General features: G+C 43.1%; 1 non-coding gene across 1 annotated transcript; it reads right to left on the bottom strand.

Annotated features, from left to right (window-relative positions):
- Positions 1–2,120: 2,120 nt before the first annotated feature.
- Positions 2,121–2,192, bottom strand: TRNAM-CAU (transfer RNA methionine (anticodon CAU)). Its single transcript has one exon. It is a non-coding gene; the product is annotated as a tRNA-Met (tRNA).
- Between the last annotated feature and the right edge of the window lie 5,064 nt (positions 2,193–7,256).

The raw sequence follows: 7,256 nt of genomic DNA, 5'->3' as shown, positions 1-7,256 counted from the left end.
CTGCAGCCTCTTAAGCCAGTCCTGCCTGGAATTCTAGGATAGGGTGGATCAGGTGTCCCGTGGGCATTTCCCCAAAGAAGAAGTGATACGTAGCCGGACCGGCTTGTGGGTGCAGGTTTAGATGCCAGGATCACCCCCATGGCCCAGCTCTTACCTGGTGGGCTCCTGGGAGCCACAGTAGACTGGCTGGCAAAAGCAGATCCGAGTTCTGACAACCATATCCCTGCCCCCACAGCCACCTTCAGCCTGGACCCTCAGGGGTCCTGGGCAGACCTGAGACCCTCCTGGGCCAGAAGAACCAGGCCCTTGACTGCCTGGCCTGCATTGGGGGGCAGGAGCTGAACCCTCTCAGGCCTTTTTCTGACCCAGTGGGGGCAGAAGAAGGTTTGTAAAAAGTTCAGGGTCTCCAGGATGGAGTAGGGGAACACACCAGCAGGTCCAGGCCCTCAGGAAAGATGGTCTACACATGCCCACAAGGACCCAAGTCAGGTGAGAGGGGAAAAATGGAGGCTCTCCCAGGAAAAAAATGATAATAATTTTGAGAAAAGCGATCAACGTAAAACACCCAGGTACAAAAAGGCCTTGTTTCAGGAAAATGTGATAATTGCTTGGCAGTAATGAGGGTGCCAGAGATGTCCATTATGCATATTGTGCACCTAATAGGGCAGGAGAGTGGTAGACAAGCCAAATGAAAACTATGTAAGGCTTTCTATGGATAGGTTCAGGAAAAAATAGGAGAGATTGGAGTATGTTTATTCAAGGGACAACATTGATGGTAATGTAATCTCAGATAATTGACATATTCCTTTCCACATCCTGAACCCATGGCCCTTTATTCTCTTTTTCACAAGGTCGACTTTGTTTTCCCTTCAAGATTCAGCTCAAACGAAAGATTGGTGGTTCCAACTCACCCAGCAGTGCCGCAGAAGAGAAGTCCTGGTGACCTGCTTCTGTAAATATTACAGCCAAGAAAACCCTAGGGAGCAGTTCTACCCTGTAACACATGGGGTTTCCACGATTACAAATATAGTCAACAGCAATGGTTTTTCTTTTTTGGGAGGGGGAGAGGATGGGTTCCCAAGATTCAGCTCAAATGTGATGTCATGGAGAGCTTCCTCTGACTTCCCCTCCAGAGTGACTTGCTCTGCTTCTACGGTCTGGCATATTTTCTTATTTCTGAGTTAACATTTCTCTGCTATTGTGATCTATCAGTATATATTTATCTCATTTACCAGATGTTAAATTCCTTGAGGGTATGTCAGGAAATTTGAATCTGTAGGGTATCATATTGTGCTTGGTAAATGGATGCTTAATAAATGTTTTTGAGTTATTAAAGTGAACCTTTAGAAGGCTGGGAAGGAGTTGAACGTTGTTATCAATGATGATTACCGTTTACTGACAGCCTAAATATCCACCGGTTGCTTTACCTGCATTATCTCATTTAATCCTCATGACCCTGCAAAGGAAGTATGATCCCCATTTTGCAGACAAGGTCTTAGTGGAGTGACTGAAAAGTGGTTTGTCCAAATTCACATAGCTAACAAAGGCAGGGTTAAGATTTTAACCTGGTTCTGTCTCGAAGCCTGAACTTTTCATGTCAAGTTACTTGTGCATATACAATGATAGGAACGTAGAGTAAAAGCTAAGAAAGGAAATTATGCTTATTTGGGGATGAAAAAATTGTGGCTCTTAAGCAATCTGCAAAAATAATCCCAGAAACCACTGACAGTTAGATCTTTTATAGACAAATTTGAGTATACAAATGAAAAATTTTCAAAGGCAGGAATTTAAGATTACTGGCCTGTCCTACAGAGCAGACTGAGGGAAATATTTCAGGTTGAGCTTCAGATCTCCACACCACTATACACAGGTTAGTCCCCAGCACTTCTGTTTCAGAAGTTGCAATGTTGTTTTACCATGCAGTCATAATATTCAGAGAAGTATGGTACCTTATTACTAATAACCAGTTGCCATCGAGTTCATTTCAACTCAGAGTGACCCTGTAAGACAGAGTAGAACTACCCCCTAGGGTTTCCGAGGAGCAGCTGGTGGATTGGAACTGCAACCTTTTGTTTAGCAGCCAAGCTTTTAAGCCACTTGACTCTAGGGCTCCACTAAAATAGCAGAGGATGGTTTCGATCCATCGACCTCTGGGTTATGGGCCCAGCACGCTTCCGCTGCGCCACTCTGCTTCTTGATTATGTTGCTAATAGTCAAACTTATACAACCCTGATTCATGTCAATATGTCAGCACATAGAATTATCCCCAAGTGGGATTATAAGGTTGGGATTATAACACATATTTTGGGGGACACACGCCAATCTGTAGTGGCCGGTCTACATGCTCCTCCCTTTCTCAGGCAAAGTGCATGCAGTACCTTTACACCTACATACTTCTTGTCGGTTCATTTTTAAATTCAAAGCAGTACATGCCAGAGCCCTACTTCATTTTCCAGGCCATCCAGGCCTGCCAGGAACTTCCAAACCTCAAACACTTTTTCAGCACTGTGTGCTCAAAAGAGTTAAATCATTTTCTTTAGGTCATATAACTCTAAGGAGCAAAACCAGAAATGGGAAGCTGATTTTTTAAAAATTTATTTAAAAAAGCTCGGATCCATCAATTGTACTCCTAGGTATATACATACATGAGTTGAAACATTATGTCCACACAAAAACCTGCCCATGAATATTTACAGAAGAGTTATTCATAATTTCCAAAAACTGGAAGTAACTAAGATGCCTTTCAATAGGTGTGTGCATAAACAAACTGTGGTGCATCCATACAATGGAATATTATTCAGTGATACAACGAAAACAGCTATCAAGGCATGAAAAGTCATGAAGGAGGCTTAAATGCACAGTACAAAGTAAATTAAGCCAGTCTAGAAAAAAAAAAAAACTACTTATTGTATGCTTCCAAATATGACATTATGGAAAAGGCAAAACTCCAGATACATTAAAAAAAAAAAAAAAAAAAAACAACCTGTGGCTGATGAAGGTTCAGGGGGAGGGAGGAAGTGATGAAAAGTGGAGCTCAGGGGATTTTGAGGGCAATAAAACTTTTCTGTGTGACACTGTAATAGTGGACACACGACACTCTGCCTTTATCAAGACTCATAGAACTGTACAACACAGAGTGAGCTCTAATGTAAACCACGGACTTTAGTTGATAATAATATATCAATATTAGTTCATCAATTGCAACAAATGTACCACACTAATACAAAATGTAAATAATAGGAGAAACCGGGGGTGGACAGAGAATATATGTAAAGCTTCTGTAAGTTTTCAGTTATTTTTCTGCAAACTTAAACTCCTCTGAAAATAAGATCTACTAAAAATTTAAAAAACAAACAAACGTGTGTTTTCCTTTACTCTAGTACACAGTCTCAACATCTGTTTTTCTCCACATCAGCTCAATCATGCATTTGTTCATTTAACAAGCACTCATATATGTGTGTAGCTGGGAAACCCTGGTGGTGTAGTGGTTAAGTGCTACAGCTGCTAACCAAACGCTCAGCAGTTCGGATCAGCCAGGCGCTCCTTGGAAACTCTACGGGGCAGTACTGCTCTGTCCTATAGGGTCGCTATGAGTTGGAATCGACTACACCACACTGGGTTTGTTTCGTTTTTGTTAGCCTTCCATTCATCAGGCATGAATTCAGAGTTGTTCTGTGTCAGCCACCCCCATACAACACTGTCCAGTGCTCTTAGCTCCTTCTTCTCCCTCAAATCTCTTCACTCAATGTCTTGACAAATACCATAGAGTCTTCCCATACAACCTCTCTAGAATCTTGCCCTTTCTTCCCATTCGTCTATTCTTTCACTGATTCTACAACGTGTGGAGGATGCATTCTGGAACAGGCAGTGCAGTGGGTGCTGGAGATGCAGAAAGACTCACGCTGTGGACCTCAGGAGCTGACAGGATAACAGAGGATAAACCTCAATCCATAAATACTTTTATAAACTTCTTTCTTTTTCTCCCAATTTCACTTTTACGGTTTCAAACCTCATTAACATTTAGAACTAAAACCCTTTTCCTAAAATGTTACTTTGAATTCTTCAAAGATTTTTAAGCCTCCACAATATTTTCCCAACATAACTCCAAGTGTCCAGGCATTTCGATCACTCCTTTCCTCCACGAACATTTTACACACACACACACACACACACACACACACACACACACACAGAGGTATTCTCACAAAGGAATGTTTTCTCAGGCCTGTGTTCCCTCCTCATCTGCATTCCTCAAGGTCCAGTCTTGATTCCTTCAGTCTAGTACGATCTTCCCTCATGACCCCCATGGCTGCTTTTTGTAATACTGTGGTGATTTTTGCTGTTCTCTCATATGATGGGGATACATGAATTCTACACGACACACCATAATGGGAATTGAACCTAAAATTTTTTTTTTTTCTCTCAGAAATTAGAAAAAGAAAACTCACAAATTGACGAGTTCTGGATTATAGAGGTTACCATGTTAGCCTAAGGACTGTAAAGTCTTTCGTTCAAAACCCAGCAGAAATTCTTGGTCCTTGTTTGCCTTCCTGAATCTGGGAGAGACTTCTCCGCTGCCTCCTTCTGGGTGGCCACAGCCGCGCGGGGCAAATGACAATCACGCCTTTCAGAGTGAGATGGTCAACCTAGAAGAGCTGTGCCAAGCAGCCAGACCTTTCCGGGTTGGTCCTCTCTAGTTGGGAAGTCCTCTCTTCTCTTCTTCAAAGTCAGAAACGTAAAATGTTGGCGGCGCCTGAGCTTTGCCACCGCGACCTTTTCCCGATTTACCTTTTCTTCTCCCTGGCTGCACAGCGGACTGGGCAGTCACCGCGATCTTGCCCCAGGCTACGACAGAGATGGCCCGCCCTCGGCTGACTCCTGGTTTCGCTTTAATTCTACTAAAAACCAAACCCATTCCGACTGTTGGAGCCCCTATAGGACTGAGTAGGACGGCCCCACAGGGTTTCCAAAGCCGTAAATCTTTGAGGAAGCAGGCTGCCACATCTTTCTCCCGTGGAGCGACTGGGGGGTTCAAGCCTTTCAGTTAGCTGCCGAGCACATAACCACTGCGCCACCAGGGATACATATGGTTTCGCTTTACTAACCTGGAAAATTCTGGTACACTGAACTGCTCAGTATAGTGGATACTGGAGTGTGGACCGACATTTTGATCCCTGAATGAATATAAGATAATGCACTTAAAGCGCAAGGGGAATTAGCTCAAGTGGTAGAGCGCTCGCTTAGCATGTGAGAGGTAGTGGGATCGACGCCCACATTCTCCAGATTTTGCACTTTGGACTTCGACCTATTGTAAATGAGGAAATATTGATCTCTTTGAAATTAATTGTCCAAGTGCATGCTTCTTCAGGTGTATTACATACCTGCGCTGACAATACACAGACCTAGCGTTTTATAGTTTGTTTTCTGTTAGTTCAGAGGAGCTGTGATTCCAAGAGGGCCTTACATGTCCAATTCCTATTTTTCTTTTTTCTTCCTGCAGCTTGGCCCTAAAGGCATTCACAGAACTGAGTGTGGGGCAGAGCCCAGGAAAGAAAGACCAGCTTCCTGGCTAGGGGACTGAAAAGGGGAGCCCTAAAAAACAAGAAAGTACCTCTGAGACTGTAGAGGACGAGTTCAGGAAAGCTAACCCATAAAGTTCACTGAGCTCCAGGATGCACTTCAGAGCTGCAAATATGTGGATCTGATCCCTAATGACATTACAGAGACTCTGCGACTGAACTAAGTGATAGACCACTGCCCAAGTCCATACTGGACACTCTCCAACCTCCCTTTAAGGGTAAGTGCAGATTGTGATGCATAGTGTTTCCAAAATTCACCTGGACTAAATGAAATAATTATAAATCTCTTAGTAGAATCAATAACACATAATCCTGAAAAAACACGGAAGATAGTATTATAAGTTCAGTTGGGGATGTTATAAAGGGAACGTAGCTGGTCACACAGATGTAAGTGGAGGTATAGAGTGAAGGAGGAAGTTTGGACTGGAAATAAGGCTGGGAACTACTTATCCTTTCAGTCAGTCAGTCAGTCAGTGAACCATTCAGTCAGTCAGCTAATGCTAACTGAGCACCTCTTATGTTTCATTTCATTTCATTTCAGTGAAGGAGACCTGGAAGGTGGTTGAGATCTCTGAGGGTGTAAGATCCAGATTAGATACAGTTGACCCAGGTCCAGCAGCCCACAGGCTCCTAGGGCCTGGTATGGACTTTACAGCCACTGTGATGGAATCCTTGGATGTAGTCTTGGCTTACATGGAGTGACTTTGTAAAACAATGGTTATGATTAAAAAAAAACTGAAAGTTAGCCAAATAGTGTCCCTTGGAGACTAACGCGAAAACTCTGATCCTCAGTGAACCTTCCTTTAGGAGAAGCCCTCTTGTTAACACCTGCAGCATGTCAGTCTCGTAATCTGAAGGTCCTGAGTTCAAGACTCAGAAAGGGTGTGTTTTCTTCTTTTCACAGATGACAGAAAAATGCAACACAATAAAAACAAAAGAGTGGGGGAAAAAAGTTGCTAAGGAGTCAATTCCCACTCATAGTGACTCTCAAAGTGACAGAGTAGAACCGGCCCATAGGGTTTTCAAGGAGCTGCTGGTGGATTCAAAATGCTAACCTTTCTGATAGCAGCCAAAATATTAACCACTGTATCACTAGGGCTTCCAACAAGATAAAAACACTGAACGAACCCTGTCAAATAATGATTTGAAGACTGGTCCCATTACTCACTGAGAATCGCTGAATTTTGTAATCTTTTGAGGCTGCCAGTGGTTTGAATAAAATGGAGGGATAAAGCAATTTAGATTTCCCCCAAAACTACAAGCCATATTTTATCCTTCATCTTCCTCACCATCTCATGAAGAAAACAGAACTTTCTCTTTCCACTTCTGCTTCCATTGTGCCCAACATGGAGATGTGGAGCCAGGAAGTTTAAAGACTTTCATTCATTTATTCAGCCAACACGTATTTCTGGAGTACATATCTTGTGTCGGGGACTGTTCTGGGAGCAAGAGTGAATAAAACACAAAAACCCCACCCATGGAAAAATCCATTGCCATCAAGTCAATTTCCACTCATAGTGACACTATAGGACAGAGTAGAACTGTCCCAATGGGTTTTTGAGGAGCGCCTGGTGGATTCTAAGTGCTGTTAGGAGCCTGAGCTCTTAACTACTGCACCATGACAGCTCTCCACCCTTGTAGAGCTACATCCTAATTCATAGTAGGGGAGAGAAACAG

Source organism: Elephas maximus, chromosome 1 (genome assembly GCF_024166365.1).
Source record: "Elephas maximus indicus isolate mEleMax1 chromosome 1, mEleMax1 primary haplotype, whole genome shotgun sequence".
NCBI lineage: Eukaryota > Metazoa > Chordata > Mammalia > Proboscidea > Elephantidae > Elephas > Elephas maximus.
This window is presented reverse-complemented; position numbering and strand designations above follow the sequence as displayed.